This window comes from Castor canadensis, chromosome 17 (genome assembly GCF_047511655.1).
Source record: "Castor canadensis chromosome 17, mCasCan1.hap1v2, whole genome shotgun sequence".
NCBI lineage: Eukaryota > Metazoa > Chordata > Mammalia > Rodentia > Castoridae > Castor > Castor canadensis.
This window is the reverse complement of record NC_133402.1, coordinates 9,827,059-9,849,266: the sequence shown is the minus strand read 5'-3', so window position 1 is coordinate 9,849,266 and position 22,208 is coordinate 9,827,059. Positions and strand designations below refer to the sequence as shown.

The 22,208-nt window shown below is 45.7% G+C and overlaps 1 protein-coding gene across 7 annotated transcripts in view; it reads right to left on the bottom strand.

Annotated features, from left to right (window-relative positions):
* Positions 1 to 22,208, bottom strand: part of Snx29 (sorting nexin 29) — a 459,033-nt gene that overhangs the window by 306,722 nt on the left and 130,103 nt on the right. For 2 of the 7 annotated variants that reach the window (XR_012443246.1, XR_012443247.1), the window contains exon 14: positions 7,103 to 7,166. The exons of the other annotated variants lie outside the window; for them this stretch is intronic. The gene's annotated coding sequence lies outside the window, so the exon portion shown is untranslated. The remainder of the gene's footprint in view (positions 1 to 7,102; positions 7,167 to 22,208) is intronic. 7 annotated transcript variants of the gene reach the window in all.

The following is a 22,208-nucleotide window of genomic DNA, read 5'->3' as shown; positions in this document are numbered from 1 at the left end:
CCTTCTGAACAATTTGGTCCAGAGCCGTTACAGGTTGGTTACTTAAAGGAGGATGGAGCAAATAACTGAACATATTACAAACAACCAGAGCCAGGTATCTTCTGCTACAGAAAGGAGAAACAACTATGTAAAGTAAGAAAAGGGAAAGTCAATACAATGGTGTTGGATCAGAATTCAAGAAGTCCCTGTGAATTCATGAGGACATCCCAAAAGGACACAGCAGGGTTCTCAATGGGAAGATCCAGGACAATTTGACCATCAAAATAGTAACAGTAATGGATTATAATGTATTGAATAAAACAGACATACAGGAATGCATAGACTAATAAATGGAATGTTTGCTGCATAATAGGGCATTATGGCTCCCAACTTCCCAAGCCTCCTCACAGATAGTTATTATTTACAAAGGGGGAAAGAGTAACTTCACACAGTGGGGACAGGTGACAGACAGCACCTTAATCAAAAGGGGGAAGTTAACATCACTAGGTGTGGAATGAACTGAAGTCATTCACCACCTGCTAGGATGTACTAAAACCTACATCACTCTGTGCTACTCCTACTAAAGAAGCAGAAACTGAATGTACCCTTAAGGAAACATCAAACAAACCAAAATAAACCGGCTGCAATCTTCAAAAATATCAAGGTCCTAAGAGTCAAGGGCAGAGAAAAACTGTTCCAGCCTGAAGAGACATGGCAATTACGTGCAATGGATCATTCTCGTCTTAGATCATTTTGCCAGACAGGACATTATTGCAACAAATGGTGACAGCTGAGCATGATGTAAGGATTAGATGGTAGAAACAGGTCAATTTTCTAATTTTCATTGTTTTATTGAAGTTACAAAGGAGAATGTGTTGTGCCTAGGAAACACACATTAACATTTGAGGGTGAGACAATAAAAAGTAAAAAGCAGATTTTTAGGCAGGGTATGGTAGCTCACACCTATAAACCCAGATACTCAGGGGCAAAGAGAAAAGAGGATCACAATCAGAGGCTGACCAGGACAAAAGCACAAGACTCTATCTGAAAAACAAACCAAAGCAAAAAGGGCTGGGGGCGTGGCTCAGATGGTGGACAGCTTACCCAGCAAGCATAAAGCCCTGAGTTCAATTTCCAGTACCACCCAAAAAAGCAGATTATCAGGCTACTCTCAAGTAATCGTACTCTCTGGGTGGGACATGGGGTCCAGCAACCACTCATGGCCCTGTGCCCTCCTGCCATTCCCCAGTGTTAACAAAGAACCCAACAAAAACAATAACTCTTCTTGCACCACTGTTCTGTACATGCATGAGAAGTCTGACCACATTTCCCTCTTTCTAGAGTTTTCTCAGATAAGTCAGGGCTCAAAGGCTTCCAGGAGACTCAAATTTGAGGACATCCCAGTCTGTCCTTGGCTGTTCTCTGACTTAAGCTGTGTGGCATCTCATCTGCCAGCTTGGGGAAGGAACAATGGGGCAGGAATGAGAGCAAGCCTGTAAAAAGCCTGTTTGGTTTTAGTGCCCTCTCCACTGTTCCCATCATTTCCCTATTTCTTTTATAAACCCTATCTCATTTCACTAGCCACCTGATAAATTCCACTCTGAATGCCATGCTGGCCCCTACATTTCAGATCCAAAGCCAGGGAAACAGACCAAACATCTCCAAAATTTCACAAAGGTAATTAACCACAGATGACACACACACTCAAAATATCCTGAGCAGGAAAATCAGAGTTCCAACCTCAGGAGCTGGAATCACACTTCACTGTCGTTTCACTCACTTAAAACTCATGAAAGTGACTTATCAGAGCATTTATTAAGAAGGCAACTATTTCAATAGTATGTGCCATCAAGTGTTTGCTTTGAGGTCAGACAGTCCCAACTGCTTGCTCTGCCTATGAGTGAACTTGGGCATGTGAGCCTCAGTTTGTCACTTGCAAAATGGGACAACAGAAGTAACTACTTCCAAAACTACAGAGTTGAAAGATAACCATGTGTATGTGTATATTGTGAATAAATTAAATGTCAGCTCTTGTCTAGAAGCATCATCATTACCCATAAGTCGCACACCACCTGTTGTCATTACATTCTAAACCAAAGAGGTCCATTGGTTCCTGGGGAGTGAGGCTGGGGAAGAGCTTGGAACCACGCTCACATCACCTCAGAAGCATCTCCAAGCTACCATCAAATACTAAGTCCTCTTCCCCCAGCTAATTCCTCTGCATGGCTGATTCAATCTCAACACCTCAGAAAATACCATCAGATCTCTCCAGGCCACTTCAGGTCCCCACATCAGAAAAGCAGCTTTCTTCATGGGCTCTGAGCCTGGCCTCCATTAGGGCCAGTTCTAGATACACTAAGGCTCCCCATGTGACAACCTTCCTGTGGGAGGAGTGACTGCAAACAGTATCACTGCTGCAGAGAGATGGGAACAGAAGTAAAAAAAAGCCATTCCCCACCCCCACACTCTCTCAAAAAAATAGTGTTTCAGAGTCACAGGCTTACAGGAGCCAGACAGGTAATATAAAGGAGTGAAGCACGATGGGTCACACACAGCAGGCATCCTATTCTATGACTGGCAGGAGTCATGAGGACGGAGGGTATGCACCTGTCCAAAGTGGACATCTACAACTCAATACCAGGCCATGGAACATGGTCCCCCACTGCCAGATCTGCAACTGCTAAAGAGCGGCTTCAAGTGAGTTATAGCCTGCCTGGGGCCATGAAGTGCTTTGTCTGCTCTTGACTTTGATCTCTTGACACTGACCTTTGCCATCTGTAAGGCCAGAAATCTACTTGGTAGTTAGTATCCCTTTATCTGGGAAAGAGGAAATGGGTTAAAAACCCTTAAGTTTCTGTGAAAAACACATAACCTAAATTGAATCCTGAGGAATAGCTACCAAAACCAAACTCAGGGATGTTCAACCAAGCAACTGCCAAATGAGGAACATAAAAAAAAAAATCAAGGACACAAAAGACAGAAGCCAAAGAAGCATTCCAGGTTAAAGGAGATGAAAGAGATGAGGCACCTCAATGCTATTCCTGGTCCTGGACCAGATCCTGGATCAGGCAAAGAGAACAGCCATTAAAGACTTAATTGGTTATGGTTTGGCTATGAAGCTTCCCCCAAAAGACTCATGGGTTAAAGGCTTGGCTGCCAACTGATAAGCTTTGGGGATGTGACTGGATCCTGAGGGCTCTGACCTAATCAGTGGACGAATCCCTTGATGATTCATGACATGACGGCCTTATTGCAAGGTGGGGCATGGTTAGAGGAAGTAGGTCACTTGGAGGCATGTCCTGGAAAGATACACCTTGTCCCCATCCCTTTCCTGTCTCTCTCCCAGGTACCATGAGCCTGTTCTGCCACAGTGTTCTGCCTCACCACAACCCAAAAACAAGGGAGCCAAGTAAAACCTCTAAAGCTGTGACCCAAAATAATCTTTCCCCCTTTGAAGTGCTTGTCAGGTTAGCTAACACACTGCATCACACTACTTCATCAGGGTTACAGGTCTCTTACGTTTTGTAAACACACTAAGTCATGTAAAACAGCCTCCTTATTCTTAGAAAAAGATATACTTGAAAATTTAGAGGGAAATCATGATTTTTGCTACTAACTCTCAAATGAATCAGGAAAAAAAATTTCTGTGAGTAAACAGAGATAGAGATATATAGACAAATTTATCTCAAATATGGTAAAATGCTAACAACTAGTGAGTCCAAGGAAAGGACAGATGGGAGTTATTTTACTATGCTTGCAATTCCTCAGCAAATCTAAGATTACTTCAAAATATAAAGTTACAAAAGAAATCCTTTCAGAAAAGAAAAGCTCCCCTCACCCATAAAGAAAAAGTATTTATAATAATAAAAGCAAAAAGGGTTTAAAGGATTAACTGAATAGATCACAACTGGTACTGAAAAGCCAAGAGAATTTACTTGGCTAACATAAACAAAGCATAATAAACGTTACGACCGTATGTGGGGAACAGAGGTTCACAGGGGTGCAATGCCACAGCACCATCATTGTAATTCTGGCAGGACCAGTGAGACGGAGACTAGAAAACATTGTTAAATGGAGTAAGGCTTAGTCACTGTTATTATCTGGCAACCTGTACATGAGGAAGGGATAAAGGCCTAGAATTGGACCATTCCATACAAGGAAGGGGCATGAGGTCCAAGGAGTTCCATGGCTGCAGAGCTGTTGTTACTGTGGGAGGGCAAGACATTCCACATCTAAATACCAAACTGAAATCTCAATCTGACTCTGGATCGAGTCACAATAGAATCATCAAATCTCAGCCTGTTGAGACCACAGGCAGGAGATGTGAACCATGAAGGAAGCAAGGATAAAAACAGAACAACAAAATGTAACACTGGAAACCAAGTAGCAGACAGAGAAAAAAGAAAGGTTACTGAAGGACAGTAGGTTATTATCAGAGCTGGAGATCCACAGCCTGCCTGGCTCTCCGGTGTGCAAATTTGCTTTGCTGGCCTTCAGATGGAGAGAAAGACGAGGGACAGGGATAGCTTTTAATTAGGTGCAGATAATTAAAAAGCTGGGACATTTCCCATAAAGGTCTAGGTTTCTCTTGAAAAAGCCATGGGGCATGAGGCAACCCTGGGCTAGTGGTGAGCAAGCACTGCTCCTTGAGATAGGGAAAGTGCTTCCCAGTTCCCCAAGATCCCCTTCCTTTGTCTCTCTCATGTGGGCAGTTTTCCTCACTTCCAACACTCCCGTGTCATGTAGGCATTCCAGCTGGAGACCCCCACTGCACAGAACTTTGGAGTCTGACCAACTCCACAGACAGCCATGGCTGGGAATTTCAGAGCCACAGCAAAGCCATGCAGTTAAACTAGGTCGTCACAGAATCCTGAGGCCAGGTTCACTCAAACAGCCTTCACTTGTGGTGGCTCACGGGTCAGCACCCACAGCAAATCGGCTGCTCAAATATGCACAATGCCACTGCTGCAAAAATAAGTCCCAAAGGACCTAGCCAAGTGAACCACATTTCGAAGGAAACAATTTTTTTCTCCTTGATGGCTAATGACTGCCAGAGTTGACAAAGCCATAAGAAAACCAGGCTCCTCACTGTCTGTTACTACTGCTATTCTACACATGATTAGAACCTTCCACTGCTCTATCCACTCCACCCCACAATTTGAGGGCAAATTGCTGAGAAACTCTGTGAGATGCTTCCAAATGGGAAGACTTGCCCTCTGGTCTCCAGGCTCCTGGCAGAAAGAGGGCCAGCTCCTCTGCCTGGAGGTCTCACGAATTGGCTTTCTACAGTCAGTGCCCAAGTATGACTGTATTCTGATGGATCCCAGGAAGCTGACCAGACATGATAAGTTTGAAGACCAGAAGGGAATTGGAAGCCCTCTATTAGGAAGGTAAATTGAAACTCTCTGAAACAAGACTACCAGCAGAAAGCCCCAAGAAGCCTGCATCGCTAATGTTTTACTTATATCATTGCTGCTTCTCAACCATGACCTCCTTTAAAAGCAAGAGTGTGGCTGGGCACCGGTGGCTCATGCCTGTGATCCTAGCTACAAAGGAGGCAAAGATCAGGAGGCTCACAGTTCGAAGCCAGTCTGGGGAAATAGTTTACAAGACCCTATTGTGAAAACATCCTTCACCAAAAAAAAGGGCTGGTGGAGTGGCTCAAGGCCTTGAACTTAAGGCCCTGAGTTCAAGCCCTAGCACCGCAAAAAAAAAAAAGCGAGAATGTGGGTTTGCCTGGTCTCTGTATACCCAATGTCCATGCAGTGCCCAGCAAAGAACTCAGGCAGGTCTGACGGCATCCCAGGCAAAGGTGGTATGTTCTGTGCTTAGATGATGAATCTAGGGAAAGAATACTTAGGGAAGTTTGAAAATGCACTGTGGGCTAGATGTTATGTATTGTTGATTTTCTGTGTAGGAGGATGTGCTCTTGGAAGATGAATGCAGACAGATTTAGGGGAAACAACTTCAAACCTTCCAATGCCTATACATGTATGCATCTATGTTTGGGTTTATTTATTTAGAAAAAAAGAGTGACGACAAAGACGAATGTGCAGAATATTGACAGCTGTTGAATCTAGGTGAAGGACACATGAATCCAAGTTCACTCTACAGTCTTCTTGTCAGCAGGACTTGAAATTCTCATGGTTAAAAAGTAAGGGATTTTTTTTTAAATAAGTAATGTTTGATGAATAAAGCAATCCATATGTAAGGTTCACAATGACATTTCTGTCCTACTAAAGGGTAGCAGATAAGGCCGCTGGGGTTGTTGGTGACTGGTTGAGGGGCAGGGCTCCAGTACCTTACTCTGCCCTGGGCTGCAGGAACCACTCAGTGGCCCCTCATGCATGCTCTGCAGCTCCTGGCTGGGATGCACTGCTGGAACTAGAACTCGCTGGTAGAAACCATCAGAGTAATCACTTCTGTGAGGCACAATGAGCTCTAATCCACTGTAATCAACTGGCCTGTTACCAACTGCCTGCTTGCCTTCAATTTCACCCTCCCTGGCAGCCTCCTTCCTTGAGCTTTGTCCAGTGGGATTACTACACAGGGGGGATTTATTAGTATTATTAAAAATGCCTATTTAAAATGGGATTCTGGGAAGATGGCAGTGACAGCAGAGCCATTTTTTTAATCTCTCTAAATCCCTACATTAAAAAAAATGAGCAACTAGATAGTAAAACCAAAAGTCCACAGGCTTTTAGGACAAGCTAGGGACAAAGTACTCCCTGAAGCGTAAGCAGGTGAGGACAAAACAGCAGCCACAAGGCTGTATAGCATCTTTGCAGAGGGCAGCAACAGGGCACCTGATGGAGGCCTGGAGACCAGATCCCCTAGTTCTGGGCCAGGTGAGAGCAGTGGGAGAACAGAAGGCATCCTCCTCCTGGTAGCAGAGGAGCTCAAGGGGACCAGAGAGAAGGCCAGGGGCTAAGCCTGGCTCCCTGCCATTCAGGTACAGAGCTGGCCCTCAGGAGCTATGGAACAGAGCCACATCTGAGCAGCAGAAACACTAGAGATGAAGGGGAGGAAAGAACTGAGCCAGGAGATCTCAGAAAGCAAGTCGCCAGATGCCTAGACACTAGGAAAGATGGCAGAGGAGGGAGCACAGGTCCCTCAGCCTCACCTCCCTCCCAGAGGTTGGCTTCCTGAGGACACAGCACAGGGATCCAGGTAAGGTCCACACACTTCTGTAAGAAAAAGAAGAAAAGAAGGGAGAGGAAGAACAACAACCACCTATCTCCCCATAATGAAAACATGCCAGAAATACCCATGTAACTATAACCCTCTATCTCAAAACAAACCAAGAGACAAGGCACAAACAGCGCAAGACACAAAATGACATTCCACAACTGGGTGAGGTGTGATTACAAAGCACAGGAAACTAGACAGAACACTTCAAAAACGAAGACCAACCTACAAGGAACAGCCAGAAGGTGAAAAAAGAACAATCTTTCTCAAAAAAAAACTAAAAGGAAATTAAGAAAGTGATTTTTTTTTAAAAATTATAAGAAAGTGATTAAATATTGAAGATGGGCAAATAAAATCCAACACAGAGACAAGAAAAGCCCCTGGAGAGGAAGAACAAAGGAATAGCTACTAAACCTCAATTTGAAAGCCTCTGTTGTTGAAGCAGACTGTGCTCCCAAGAGCACTCAGCCTTCCTAGGAACACTGACCCTGAATGGCCAACACTGAGACACATTCTAGCAAATCACCCATCCTTCCAGGGAGAGAATTCCTTCTATGGGAGGGAAAATGAAATTACATCCAGCTTTGACAGCACTGCTTTAACAAGATGTAGTAATTTCTGGAAGACAGAGAAAATGTGATCTAATGATTTGAGATCTATGAAATTGATTTTCAAGTATAAAGAGCCAAAACTAGTAATTGACATGTAAGGATTCCAGAAATACTGTTTCCCATAACCTTCCCTGTGGGGTCCATCACAGACTAGTGTTGAGATAACCCAAGTGACTAGCAAGAGACAACAGAGGAGTGGCAGGGAGCATCAACCACAAGCCGACTGCACTATGTCACACCAGGACTACAGCAGAAGTGAAAAGTGCATTTGACTACAAGCTCAGGTAATGCTGACCTATCATGAACACTCTTCAAAAATGGAAGAAAACAGAGAAGCCAAATTTCATTTGCTCTTAGCAATTACAGTAAGCCCTGTGATTTTAACCAAGAACTATCAAAAGAAATTTCAAAAACAAAAATGTTTAATTTCCACATGGGCATCACATGGCTCAATGGGCGTGGAGAAGCTCTCAGTCAGTCCACAGTACTATCAATCGGGTTTAAATCATTGTGCAATCTAATGGGTACTTCCCTGCCCTTCATTTTATGAAAATATACCTCCCAAAAAGCACATGGTGCCCAAAACGCAAGGTAAAAGTTATGGTAACCCCCCCAAACCAAAAAGGCAGCACATAACGCACTTAATTTAAGTAATAAGTGAGAAAGTGAGGTTTGCTGAAAGGCAGCATGTCTTTAGTGGAAGTTGGGCAGCAGGAAAATGAATCAGGCATCTGCCATAGAGTGATGAACACTATGCATCTAGAGCATTCGAGGTTTTTCCTCAACAGCAGTCTCTTTGGAACCATACATCTGCAGATACTAAGGGTCTACCATATATTGTTGCAGCAGTCTTGTTATTATTAAAACAAAATACCTCAGTTTTATATTGAAAATCCCAATTCAAATTCATATTACAGGGTTATCGACTTAACCTCTTTTATATTATATTTCTTTATCCTTTTCTCCTCATACAGAGCCTCTCAAGGACACACAGGATGAAGGCACTACGGTATAGCATAACTCCTTTGCTTTATAGCACAATTACACACAACCTTCTCAAGACAGTATTAGAAAGTCATTATGACTTGAAACTCAAAAGTCCATGTGTCCACCTAGCCAAATATGCTCCGCCCAAATTACATCAAGTGCAACCCTTCAATTTAGACTAAACTTTACAGACTATCTGACAGCTTGAATATTTCAGGGTCCACAAAGCTAGGTGAACCCCATTAAAAAGCACTGCCTTTGCTTGGTAAGGAGGAAGGTAAACAGAAGAGGACTCCAACCGTCCATGACTCATCTCTGTCTTCAAAACAAAGGGCCAAAAAGCCTATTTTAAACAAGCTTCCTGATCATTTCCATGACCATGTGGCCATTTTCTTCAGGAGGTCTGGAACTTTGTATCCTGGGTTGACTTAACAGATGACAAAACCAGATTGGTTGGTTGGCAGACTCCAGATAGTTTAGTTGCCATCCTGACTGTTACAGTATATGAGACCATGAACAATGGATATCTCAGCATCACTCAAATGAGCATGATTCAAGTCCCCCACACCTTCCCACTTTTCTCACACTAATGCCTATCCTTCATAACTTATTGACCATGGCAGACCAAGGGGAATGTGAACAACAGAGAGCAGAAGAACTGACCCAACCCTGCTGCTGTACCCGTAATCAGGAGATGCTCATCCAGAGAGGGTCCCCATTTCATGTTAAGCATGTAAGATGTTACATGTTAAGCATGTAGCATCTATTACCTTCAGCCTGGTATTTCCTGCCCTTGGTTTCCTCAGCCATGTTTAATGAATACCGATCAGATGAGATCCAAGATGACATAAAGCCTAGATCAGCAACTTCCCAAATGGTAAGTATAATGAAGCCCGAGATAAAGTGAACTGTGGGTTATCACTAGGTAGTACTGCTCAATAGTACAGAAAAGTTAGATGAGAAAAAAGCCAAAACACCGCCAAACCTGGGCACATGGAGCTCGCCTGGCTGGGATGTGAGCTCCATGAGGGCACAGATAATTTCAACTGACTGGATTCTGCTGAATCCCCAGTGGTGACCAGCAGCCTGCCAACAGGAGGGAGGGAGAGAGAGAGGGAGGGAGGGAAGGAGGGAGAGAGGAAGACACAAGCTAGTAAACCAGTGGAGCCATGACCTAAACCTACACCTCTTAGCCAGTGGGAGAAAAGACATCACCATAGCATATCAGTCTGCTCATGCCACTACAACAAAACACTACAGATGGAGTGGCATTTATTTCTCACAGTTCTGGAGGCTAGAATTCTAAGCCAAGGTATTAGCTTGTGTGGTGCCTCCTGAGACCTCTCTCCCTGACTTGCAAACATCTTTCTTCTCACGGTGTCCTCACATGACCCTCTCTGTGAGCACAAGCCCCCTTCTTATAAGGACATCAGTTCAACTGAATGAGAGTTCCGCCTTTACGGACTCAATTAACTTTAATTACCTCCTTATAGGCCCTGGCTCCAAATATAATCACATTGGGAGTTAGGGCTTCCAGATATGAAATTGTGGAGGGATATAATTCAATCTATAACAAATAGCAGCCCAGTTCTTACTGGGGGCCAGTGCCTGCTATAAATTTGTAATAGAGGAGACAAGTAAAATGCAACCTTGTAATGGATTGGTAATGATATAGATAATTCTTCAATATCAACTCTAAAAACAGAATAATTCCCAATAATTATTCCCAAGTCAAGCTTGTTTTAAAAGTTCCCTAAGCAGTAAATGAAGAATAATTACAATTTCTCATTAGACCTCTCTGGCGAGAACACTAAAGCTGTTTACTAACCCTCCTACCTCGGGGCCAACAGAACTAGGTTTTAAAAATATTAACAATACTTTTGGTTTATAGAACCATTTTCCTCCCTCTAAAAATCCAAAGAGAAAAGCCACCAGACACAAAATCTCCTCAACCTGCTGTTGATTGCTAGGAGGAAGAAGGACTCAGAAACTTTGAACATGCTATGTGGTACATGTTCCACTCAGGTCACTTTCTGACCTCCTAATCCTTTTATTACACATTATTCATAAAGCACCAACAGTGTTATCATGTAGAAAATAAACTCCTCCCTTTGTTTTCAATGAGCTCTGAAATGTCTTTGTGCCTACCATTGGTGAAGGCCACAGGAGGCGGTCTGTCGTGTCAGCCTATTTCCTCTCCCAGCCCAGCCCGGGTCAGCAAGGAACTAAAGCTGCTACAGAGGTGGCCAAAATCCAGTGGCAAATCTCCTACCTCCCACCTGTCCTGTCCTGACCCTAGCAGCACCAACTGGATTCTCCCTCCCCTTCCTCTACGCAGACATCAGACTGAAAATCTCTGAAGGCCTTATCTTGGCAGGACAGGACCTTCTTGTCCTCACTTTCTGCAGTCAGGCTAGTCACTAGACGAACTGTGGGCCACTTGCTCCTGGTGGGTTTCATGCCACTACTGCTCCCAGCCCATAATTTCAGCAGCTCAGGAGCACACAGGAGATGCTCCAGGTGGCTCCCTGGAGAGCCAGCAGCAGCAGCTCTGTGTTGCCAACAGTGTACCAGGGAGGCTGGTGATCTGCTCTCTGGAGTCTGAGATGGGAGCTAACCAGTCTGTTCTTGCCAAAAATGACTTTGAAGAATTCATATTGGCTTTTGCAGAACCTGTAACAAGCGGCAGGCCCTCCCACTCCTCCAAGCTGCCCAAGTGATTTAAGATACAAAAGCCACATTGATCTCCAAGGACCTCAAAGCACTGGCCATGATTCTTCACCTGGCTCCAGGGTCATAAATAAATCCTATACTGTCTATCCAGAGATTGGAGCCTCTTGGGTGTCTGAGAGGTAGTACAAACAGGAGGGCACCTATCAGCTCCATCCACATAGCTCTCACCCATACACATGAGTATACCCACCACTCACTCAGTCCCTTAATCAACAGTCCTAGCCTCCACAGTTCCTTCTTCATAACCAACCCATCGGAAGTCCCCAGGAGATTGTCTCCCAAACATATCACAAAAAGTACCCATCTCCACCCCCACTGTACCCAAAGACAGCCCACGCATCCCTGGATTAGAGACCCTTTCCTCCCTGGCTTTCCTGCCTCCACTGTCCCCCACTTCAGACGTTAGTCTCACAGCCAGAGCTATACAAAGGCCCACCTCACCCACAATCACATGGAGATGAACACTGAAGAGCAAGAGCCAAAGCTATCCTGGGCTACCTTCAGTCTTAGGTAAAGGCCATTCATTATCCTCTGGATCTGACTACATCTTCAGGACTACTAGATTAAACTCCTGCAATATAGGTTAGGCCTGACAGACCTCTGGTCTCCACCAACCCTAAAGCTAAGAATGTGCTAACATTTACATCCTACAGAAGAGATTCCCCACTCTGCTGCAGCCCACCTACCTGATGACCTCACCAATGTATTTTGTTCTGTGACTACAAAAGCTCATGTAGTCTCTTCTACAGTGGAGTGTGCTACCCAGGGTAATCTTGTATTCCCAGACCTCACTCGTATTTAGCTCAGAATAGGCCATCTTCTTACTTCCTTTAAAGCAGAGTCATTGTTTTACATCAGTGATACTGTTCATTCACTTCAAGCATGCAATTAAATAGTTTTTTAGTAAATTCACAGAATTGTGCAGCCATCTCTACAGTCAAAAGCAGAACATTTTCATCACTTCAAACAGAAACCTCATCCTTGGCAGTAAACCAAAGTTTTGAGATCACTTCCAAAGCCACTCTTCATTTGTTGTGACATTGGTGGGGAGGCAGGTCCTTTGAATGTTTCCTTCAACAGGTTCAGTTCAGGGACAGATTACCACCCTCCCCACCCAACTCCAACTCCAGGCACCAACATTCAGCACTTTCTCTGAATGGCAGAAGGCAGAGAAAACAGCTTTCAAGTAACTATCTCTTTCACCTTCTAAAAGAGCTCTCCAGAGAGCAATCTACCAAAATTCAGTGAAATGATTTATGCAACTATCTAATAATAACTTAAGATGTTATCATTAAAAAGTTCTAGCAGTAGAGGTAAAACAGGAATATGGTCGTACTGCCTCCCTTCGATGCAGGTGGAAAGCAATCTGAGAAGCCACTCTCCAGGAGGTGGCCAGATGCAGGTGCTAAGGCTGCAGACTTACATGGTGTCCGGGCTCCACACCGAGAGTCTCATCCTGGGAACCCCATGCCAACTGAAGTGAGGCATGAGAGGAGGTGGGGACTCTGCAGCAGAGGAATACAGAGGAGGAAAAATAACATGGGCTTCAGAGCCAGTCAAAGTTGGGTTCAACTCTCTGTGGGATCATTTACCTTACTCCAGGACCCCTAAAACCTTCTGAGCCTCAGTTTCCTGCCTGGAAAGAATTGTCTTTTTCCCTACATCCTGTCACTCATCCCTGGGCTTCTGTACTGATAAAAGAAAAACTCTGAGAGGTTCTAAATTAGGCCAAAAAATGGGGCACGGGGCAGGGGAGGGGGGTGCAGGGAGTTAATCAGGTAACAACTTTGGACAAAACAAGACTCTACCTTGAAACCCTGACTTAAACCTCACAGTGGCAGATCACTAGGACCATGCCCTGTTTATATCTAAGCTTTCTGGACTATTAACCTCAACCAATCCAAAAGTTACAGGTACTTCTCCTTGTAGACATCCTTGTCTCCCAAAACTGGATTGGCTTCACGTTAGCTCATCCTCTCATCCAAGACCAAGGCAGCTTCTGATGCCTTTGCTCCCCAAAGTTCACAACAGTGCTCTTAGTTCTGGTCCCACAGACATTTTCCAACTGCCAGCTAGCCCTGTTACAGGTAGGAATGGGAATGTGTCCTGGGACCTGGGTCTTTCTTTTTCTGGCATCTGTAATGGCTCAATAAACCATTCTGTTTCAGAGAACCCTTGGTCTCCAGACTTTGAGTTTAAAAACATACATTTCCATCTCCCACCAAGGCTCCTCCCTCCATCTCCATCAGCTCAAATGTAATTTCCACAAGAACATCCATGGGCTGAAGGCATTGTTCAAGTGGTAGAGTGTCTTCCTAACAAGTGTGAGGCCCTGAGTTCAAACCCCAGGACTGCCCCCCGACAAAAAAAAAGCACACAGGAGTGTCCACAACCCCTGCCCTCCATCACACTGCTTTCTGTTTTCAAAACAGTCAGTGTTCTTCCTTCAGAGACCTCACGCATTTGTGTGTGTGTGCATGTGTGTGTGAACATTCATTTTTGTGTTTTCTAAAGTGCTACATGATCACTGCCTCCTCACTACAAAATGTCAACTCACTACTGTTTCCAACTGCCTGGCACATACAGGACTCTGATTTTCCTTTTCCTTGAGAAGCAGTGTAGGATGGTGACTAAACTTGAACTCTGAAACAGAGGCCAGTAAACCCTTTTGCTAAAGGCCAGGTGGTAAATAAGTTGGGTTCTGTGAGCCACACAGTCTGAACCTATTCAGTCCTGCTGCTGTAGTTTGAAAGCCACCACAGACAGTTACTGGAGGAGTGAGTATAACACTGTCCCAATAAAACTATATCTAGAAAACAAACACTGGGAGCCTGGTGTGGGAACACACACCTATAATCCCAGTACTCAAAAAGCTGAGGCAGGAGATCAGAGTTCAAGGCCAGCCTGGTCTACAAAGGGAGACCCTATGGGAGGAAAGAGGGGAGGAAAAGCAGAGGAAGGGAAGGAAAGGCTCATCCCCTATCCCCAGCTGTTTCCCAGGCAAGTGACTTAACTTCTTTGTACCCAGCCCTCTCATCTGTGAGCAGGCACTGATAACTAGTTCCCACCTTGCTGGGGTTTGGGGAGCATTAAAGGAATGTCTGAAACATAGTAGACACTCAATGATTTCAGGATATCCTGATCATAAGAGCCATTACAAATGGTGGTGTTAACAGATCAACATACCTCCCAACCCTGGGCAATTAACAAGTGGTGGCTGTCATGGTATGGTGATGGAACTAACTCTGCCAAGGAGAAAGGCAGCCACGCAAGGCAGGGAAGGAATGAGAAGTACCCAGAACTCCACTGGGGCCCATGGAGGCTCCATGAAGTGACACCTGGGCAGAGTGGATGGTCAGACAGGTGGCCCCTCTGGTCACCTCTCTGTGATTGACCCAGAGCTTAGATAAGGACCATGGAATGACTCCCACTCTGGACCAGACAACCAGCTGGAGGAGTCACAGGCCATTAGAACCAGATTTCTCAGGAGTCAGGGAGACTAGGAAAAACCACATGGCCTTCTCATTTCCAAATGGGAACACCAGCCTCACCAGCCGCAAGCTGGCCAGAAAGGCAGTTTCCTGGCAAAGCTAACACTTCATCGTAGGGCCTCCATAAAATAAAAATTGTTCAGAATGCAAAAAGACACAAATCAAGCTAATGAGCCATGCGGAGAGCTGTAATGGAGTATCCCTGGTTTACCACTATCCTTAACTGCTGGCTGAGCCCATGGAAGGAGAGCGCCACACAAGCCAAAGCAAGAGTGGAAGCATTTGCATTTTCATAGTCAGGCTTGAGTTATGTTTTACAAAATAAACGTTGATGTCAACAGACCAAAAATGAGTTAGGTGATTAAATACACAGTATTAAGCTGACATTGGGTTCTCTGGAAGCATGTGATAAAAGTGTATCATGTTCTCCGTGTTGTAAACACATCCATGCACACCAGCTCTGCTGCTTGAAGCTATTGGTAACAGCAATCATGCAAATAAACACAGAACCTTATATGCAAGGAAAGCACATGGGATTCTCACACTTTCCAGGAATTGTGTTTATGTAACAATTTGTCCTCATCTGGTCCACTGACAGAGAGGTGCCACTTGGGAAGCAGGCAGGGAAAAGCTATGAAGAAGTGATTCAATGATCTTAATCAGCCCTGTCCAGACTGAGTGCCACATCCCGACCCCATCCCTCAAGCCTTCCCCCAGAGCCCTCCTCCCATCTTCACCAGGCTCACTCCTCCACCTCCAAGGCTCAGCCAGGATCAGCCAGGAAGTGCCAGAGCTTGTCCCAGGGCAAGCTTCTTCCTCTGGGCACTCAGAGCATCCTGGCTAAACTCCCTCCTGCACTCGTCACTCTGGGCCCAATCACAGCTCCCTCCCCATTCATCTCTAGACTGACTGGCTGCTCTTCAACAACATGTGCCACCTGTTCATATCTGCATTCCAGGTACCACTTTGCTCAGGGCTGACACACAGAAGGTGCCCAATTAATGTTTCATCAATGAATGAAGGTAATCCTTCAACTACATTTTTAACCAAGACCCTTCTACCCAAAACCACTACTATTACTAACGATAGAATTGTCGCTCAGTACCCACAGGCAGTTGATGCCAAAACTCCCAGCTCAAATCCCTTACATAAAATGGCAGAGAACCTACACACAACCTCATGCATACTTTTAATCCTCTCTAGATTATTTATAACACCTACTACAAGGTCAGTGCTATGTAAATAGATATTACACTATATTGTTTAGGGAGCAATGACAAAGAAAAATTTGCTCAATACAGACACCATTTTTTTCCAAATATTTCCAATCCATAGTTGTCTGAATCCGCGGATATGGAACCTACTGATACTGACTGCAGCAATAATAATAGCTGATACAAACTCAACCTTTGCTATGTGCTAAGCACTATGATATCAACCCTCTAGTCCTAATAATAAGGTGCCCCTATTGAAGGGCAGATGCAGGGCATGGAGAGGGGAGGCACACAGGCTGGGGTCACGTGATGTAGCAGAGCTAGTTGACTCTGGTTGGTTCAGCTCTAAGAACCAAAACTTCTTGACCATTACTGTGCCATGGCTCTGCACCAAGCACCACATCCTGTGTAGAGCACCTGTCCTAATAGTTGCTTAAACTTACCCTCTCTTTTTGTATTACCTTGTCCTAAGCAATCAAATCCTACATTTTGTGGAAAGTTAGCTATGGAAGTAAAAATGTTCATCTGTAAAGCAAGAGAAACCCTCCGATTTCTCCAATGTGGGAACAGAACCCAGTAACCACAGTGCCCTCTCTGGCCAACTTGTGTCCAGTGCCAGAGCAGCCATCTGGCTGCCTTCTGTATAACCTAACTTGCAGGCTCTTCGGCCGTGTATAACCGGATTCCGAGCACAGAACAAGTAAAGCACTAGGCTGAGCCCCTGGAGCATGGAGGAGGGAGATGCATCTTATGGAGAGCTATTTGCTGTTTCTTCCTTCAGCAAGAATACTTTCCCCAGGATGCTCACCTGGAACTAACCTGTCCACCCACCACCCTCCAGGGATGGGCATTGGTTATGGCTTGAATATGAAATGAAATCTCCCCACACGCTCATGTGTTGAAGGCTTGGCCCCCAGCTTGTGGCACTATCTTGGGAAGTGGTGAAAACTTTAAGAGACAGGCCCAGGTGGAGGAAGTCACTGGGGCATGTCCTTAGGGGCTATAATTTGTCCCCCAACTCCTTCCTGCCATGAGGTGAGCAGCTCTGCTCCACCACGCCCTTCCACCATGATGCCCTGCCTCACCACATGCCCAGAAATGATGGAGCCAGCCAGCATGAGCTGAAAACTTCTGAGAACATGAACCAAAATAAATCTGTCCTTCTCTCAGGTATTCTGTCACAGCAACAAGAGACTGACTAACCCATGTGCAATTCAGAGCTGGAAAATGAAGCCATGCTGTCCCCAGCAAGAAGGACTGACTTGGGGTGGGCACACATTGGGCCAGTGAGCTATCTGAGCCAGTGAGACTCAAACCTGAGACTTTTATTTGGAAGCTGAGAAGCTATCTTCCCACTAGACACAACTGAGAAGATGGGAAGTGTGAGGCTGCTGTGGCTACCTCGTGTCAGCCAACAGAAGTCTGTCTAGGAACAACATCCACACAGAGAGGGGAGTGGAGGTGCATTCTGGATCCAACCATCCCCAAAGTGGAAACCCACCTGGGTCATATGGCTCACTCAGCCCCTTTCTTCTTCAGCCAATTTGCATTCTGTTTTCTGATGCTTACCATCAAGAGCTCCAGAGGATGCTCTGCCCTTCCAAAAGAGAATCAAATCTTGTTTTAATAGTGCAATGATTAAAAAAAATTAACTTATAAAGGTATTTCACTGAGCAAGCATTCAGAAAGGACCCTCTCTTTTGCCTACATACATTGCTCTTCCTCTTTCCATAGGCATAAGCTAGTTGACCTGAGACAAGATGACAAGCAAGTTATCTTTTGATGCCACTCAATAGCTGAGTGAGTTGACAAGCCGCAGATGTGGCACTTAGCAACTAGAAAGCACACTGTTATAAGGACAAAGGTGTGTGCAAATGGGGTGTCACTCAATCCATTCTACGTTCCAGGATGACTGGCTGGAAAAAGCAAGTTTGCACAAAGCTGAGCGACAGAGACTCTGAGGCTAAAACATGGCTGACTATTTATACTCTTCCCTGCAGAACCATCCATTTTCCACTTCATGAGAAGCTAGTGTATCTCCAAAAGTCATGCTGAGTGTTCCTGATCTGGTCCTCAGAGGCTGAGCACAACAAGTTCTGGACTCATTCACGTGATGGCAATGAGGACCCAAGAACAGAGTGGGAGAAGCGGGCGTAGAGAACATGAATAAGCATGGATGAGTTGCACTGTCCAAAATAAGAAAATGCTATGAGCAAAAGCAAGCCAAATGCTCAGACTGCCTGTGTAGCTTTCAAATGCCAGCCTACTCCCAAGTGAGAAGCTAAAGAAAATATTATCAGCCAAAAAGAACACACTCGTAAAAACTACTAAATCATCACAAAGTTGTAACACCAGGCCAGAGCTAAACTTCCCAAAACCTCTAAGTCTGCACAACAAGGATTCCCAGGTATACTTATAAGTCCCTACTACATACCAGTTCCCTCCTAACTAGTATTCTATTAACCCAAAGTCTATGCCAAACTCCTAGAGGCACAAGCAGCCTGACTTATACTGCCTTCCCCATCACACAGCCTGCTCTAATCAACTCACCCTCTTCACATTCCTTACACACCCCATGCTCTCTCTACCTCAGGACCTTTATGTATGTACTTCCTTCTTCCTGAACAGTTTCCCCACCCTAACCTTGAGAGAATTGGCTGCTTCTTATTCTTCTAATCTCGGCTCCTTTGTGTCCCCACTGCCAAAATGTTTCCACAAGTAGGAAAGCAACCCTCCTCCAAAAGACACTGCCAACTGACCCATCAGTTTCACCCCACCATCTGTTACTATCTTCTCAGTCCTTACACAGTCTGAGGCCTTACTGTTCTCTCTTCTCTTCCCCACCCAACCCTCTGGAACATTCAAATCTGGACACACATCTTCTCCTCACCACACCCTCTCTCCCTCTGCACCGGGTGTCCACTACCTGTGGTACAATGACCAAACCACAAGCATGACCTTCTGGACTCTTCCCCCGGCCTCTGTCTAGTCAGGCTTCCCTCTGTGCTGTACAGTCTGTGCCTCAGACACAGCACACCCTCCCCATACTTCTAGAAAAGCCTCCTCCCTGTCCCACCTCATCCACATGCCAAGCTCCTAACCACACTGCTCGATGCAGCTCCAGGGAGGCTACACCAGACCTTCCCAGCAGGATGGGTCCATTCACCCTGGGAGTGCCATCTGCCAACAAAACCAATGAACACACACTACCTGCCCTCTAGGACCCGGGCACTTGGACTTTGTCTCATTTCACCACCGCAGATGTCTGTGTTTACTGTTTCCTATGTGCACATGAACAAAATCATACGATAGCACCAAGTTATTTTTAAACGCTTTTTTCAATACCATTTTTCAGGCTGGGCCCTATCAAGGCTGGCTAGCAAAGTACATGAGGCTCTACCACATATCCAAAGAAGCAGATGCAGAAGGCTGAAACATTCTGAATGTGAACCAAGTTTAAGGCCAAGCATTCTCCACCAGGCTGCAGTTTTTGATGTTGAAACCTAACATTTATTCTTATGATGGCCACCCACAGCATATATAGAATGGAGATGGCAGAACCAGCAGAACTGGCCTTGGAACACACTGTGGATGTCCAGCCTCCATGGTCCAGCCCTGCTGGCATCAGTACCACACCTTCCCATCATCACAGTCATAATGCTCTTCCTGGCTGTGCCAAAGCTTATTGCCACTTGGCCTCAGAATCATTTGTTGGCATGCTGGACAATGACAATTGCTGGAAAGTGACTTTCTGAGGGCTCACAGAGATAGAAAAGATAAGAGACAGATTTTCACTGGAGAGCCAAGTGTGATTGAAGTGGGCTGTCTCAGAGCGCAGTGACTGATTTAATAATGTCTGTCATGCCCTGGATGAAGGAGTAGCAGCAAACAACCTTGTCATTTTCATCTTTCCCTTAGAGGTCATCAGGGGCTCTGAGCCCAGTATCCATGAGGTGTGAGCTCTCCCAGCTCCAAGAAGGTTTTTATTCTCCTCCTAATACTAATACACAGTGGTGTCTTTAAGCAGATGTGGCCTGAGGGACCCCAAGTCTTACCAACTCTTTTGATGAAACGTCAGCATCATCTTCTACAGAGTAAAGTTTAATCCAAAACCTCTGATGCCAAAGCCTAGCAAAGAAATGATGAGTCTCCAAATCCTCCTGTATGCTCAATACTGTCTCTCAGCTCAGAATTAGTTCTTCCTCCATGCAGAAAGGCAGCCAAACTCAGTGCAATGCACCATCATCACTGAAAAAAAATGGCAGGTGGGGACCGTGGCCAGCTCCCCACAGTGCACACCAGGCTGAGCCTGTAACCAGGGATTAGGCAGAGGGATTAGCTTGGCTGAGAGTTGCAAGTACCTGTAGAGGTGCCAGCCATTTCTGGGAGCCAAGGAAGCCCTTTGTCAGACTGGTGTCCTCAGCAAAGGTCACTTGGAACCTTCATTCAGCTAATTACTAGATAATCCACAAGATGTGTTTGCCAGCAACACCTACACCTACACCATCTTAATGCAAGTGTTCCTGACGGGAGGACTGAGCTAAAACCAAGAAGCAGGTGTGGGGCGAATCTCATTCTCCATACATTGCCAGCTCACAGGCAAAGAAAGTCAACAACAATTTCCTAGCCACTGGTGTATAGGGGTGGGCGGCGGGTTCAGAGGCAGCACTTAACAGCCCAGCACTGAGCTGAGGACTCGGTTTCATTTCCTTCATGGGAAGAAAATTCCCAATTTACAGATGAGGAAACAGGTGCAAAGATGCTCAAGGTCATGCAGCAAGAAGCAAGGCAGTTCAAAGGTAACTCAAGTCCACACTGCATGTTCCTTCCGCTGTGCTGTGCCCACAGCCAGAGCCATACGCAATGTCTACATTCAAGAGGCACTGCAAGGCACTGGTGGACTCGCTTGGGGAAGCAGGCCATGCAGGAGTGAGAAGATTCTCCCAGGACTACTGGGTGCCCACATCCATGGCACAAGTACAAGCACTCTAACTGCTGCTCACGGATCAGCTGGAATGAGTTACTGCTACCTCCATTGAGAACTTACAATTAACACAGCTAGACATGACAGTGCAAAAGGAACTGTAGTACCAGTCTGCGACGCTGGGAAAACACAAAGGACGAATGGCAGGGGCAATCCTGGAGGCTTCACAGAAGTGGCCACATGACAGCTGGCTCTTAAAGGATGAATGGCAGGTGGGAAAGCACACCCAAAGGCCTTGGAGGCACGAAGAACTCTCAGAGAACAGCTCTTCTGCATGATGTCTCCACATAATCAGGTGGGGAGCCCTTATAGCAAGGAATGTGGGGTCAGAGACAGGGGTTCAGCTCCTGAATTTTTCACTTCCTAGCTCACATGAATATGAGCACCACAGAAAACCTTAAGTCTCTGGTTTTCCATCTGAAAGACACAGAAAATAAAGCCCGCTTCATAATCGGGCTTCAAGAATCTAGCACAATCGTGTCAGGGAAGAGGCTCCATGTGGAATCTGCACACAGCAGGGAACACTGGCACCAAGCAGCCAACAGTGGCCTGAGGTGGCAGGACAGCATCACGGACAGCTGTGGGAGAACAGAGGCCAGGAGCTGGCAGCTCCTGGGCAGCAAGAACAGCCCAGTGAGGCAAACTTGTGGCCCCATGTCCCTGCCCTGGGCCCACCCCAGACTTCACAGTGTGGGGGAGGATAACTGTGTGCATACTGCCTCAAGGTTTCTGCTCTTCTGCCTAAGGGCTTCCTCCAGAGGCCTAAAAAAGAGGAACAGCCTCCTGGGCAGGGCAGTCTGCAAGCACAAGAGGGCCATCAGCACCTGAAAGGACAACTGTCCACCAAAAAGCGATGAAGCTGGCAGATAAATGTCCCATCCTCTGGTGCATCTCCCCACTCCTCAGAAACCCATCCAGGTTCCCACCATCCCTCCTGTCACATCTCATTCTCCTGCGCCTCACTGCAGCTTCCTGGGATCAGCACCTGAATCCAGGTCTTGTCTCCAGCTCTGCTTCCAGG